The sequence below is a fragment of the Lathyrus oleraceus genome, chromosome 7 (assembly GCF_024323335.1).
Source record: "Lathyrus oleraceus cultivar Zhongwan6 chromosome 7, CAAS_Psat_ZW6_1.0, whole genome shotgun sequence".
Classification (NCBI taxonomy): Eukaryota; Viridiplantae; Streptophyta; class Magnoliopsida; order Fabales; family Fabaceae; genus Lathyrus; species Lathyrus oleraceus.
This window is the reverse complement of record NC_066585.1, coordinates 239,364,936-239,366,287: the sequence shown is the minus strand read 5'-3', so window position 1 is coordinate 239,366,287 and position 1,352 is coordinate 239,364,936. Positions and strand designations below refer to the sequence as shown.

Below are 1,352 nucleotides of genomic sequence, written 5' to 3'. Positions count from 1 at the left end.
GTAAGGATTTCCTTGAGCATAGTTCACCTGCTCTGTTTGAATTCCTGTTAGGAGTTGACAATTTGTAGGAGTGTAACCTTGAATTCCACAGACTTCGCAATTTTGAGTTACGGCAACCACGGTGGTTGGAGGTGATACATTTAAACTTTCAATTTTCTGGGCAAGAGCATCCACTTTTGCATTGACATGATCAAGGCTACTTATCTCGTACATGCCAGTTTTCGTTTGAGGTTTTTCTACCATTTTTCGGTCGCTTCCCCACTGATAATGATTTTGGGCCATGCTCTCGATAAGTTGATAAGCGTCGGTGTAAGGTTTATCCATAAGCGCACCATCGGCGGCGGCGTCTATTGTTAACCTTGTGTTGTATAGGAGACCATTGTAGAAAGTGTGAGTTACTAACCAGTCCTCTAAACCATGGTGTGGGCAGAGTCTCATCATGTCCTTATATCTTTCCCATGCTTCGAAAAGAGACTCGTTGTCTTTTTGCTTAAATCCATTTATCTGGGCTCTCAACATAGTTGTTTTGCTTGGAGGAAAATATCGGGCAAGAAAGACTTTCTTCAACTCATTCCATGTGGTGACTGAGTTGGAAGGAAGAGACTGAAGCCATCTTCTAGCTTTATCCCTTAACGAGAAAGGAAAGAGACGAAGTCGAATTGCCTCTGAAGTGACACCATTAGCCTTAACAGTGTCAGCGTATTGGACAAATACGGATAGATGAAGGTTTGGATCCTCGGTAGGATTTCCAGAAAATTGATTCTGTTGCACTGCCTGCAACAGCGAAGGTTTAAGTTCGAAGTTGTTTGCTTCGATTGCGGGTGGAGCAATACTCAAATGCGGCTCATCTTACGACGGAGCAGCGTAATCTCGAAGAGCACGAGCTGGTTCGGCCATCGCTGGTATCGCCGAAGGAAGGAGATTTTTGAGATCAGGAATTTCGATTGAAGGAAGATTGTTTCTAACACGATACTCCCGAATTCGTCGTAATAATCGGAGATATCATTCAACGTTGTTGATTCGTAAGTAGTACGGCTTGCCTTGCGAGCGAGTGTGTGGCATACAAATCAACGAAAAAGAAGGGAAAAAATTGCCTTAGTCTCTACAGCGTAACAGAAGAGTTACGATATCGACTAAAAAAAAGTCCCCGGCAACGGCGCCAAAAACTTGATCGCAACTTTGTGAGTCTGTCGGGGTACTAACTGCAAGTGCACAGTCTAATCGCGTAGTTTTAAAAGATATCGATCCCACAGGGACTTAATGAATCGATATACCGTTTTTCTAGGGTTACTGCGTAAAGCTAAGGCGAATGATACTTTGATGATTAGGGGGAAAAGTAAAACTAAATTTGG

General features: G+C 43.1%; 1 non-coding gene across 1 annotated transcript; it reads left to right on the top strand.

The window, feature by feature from the left end:
* The first annotated feature begins 412 nt into the window (after positions 1 to 412).
* Positions 413 to 519, top strand: LOC127109045 (small nucleolar RNA R71). Its single transcript, XR_007796531.1, has one exon. It is a non-coding gene; the product is annotated as a small nucleolar RNA R71 (small nucleolar RNA).
* The last annotated feature ends 833 nt before the right edge of the window (positions 520 to 1,352 follow it).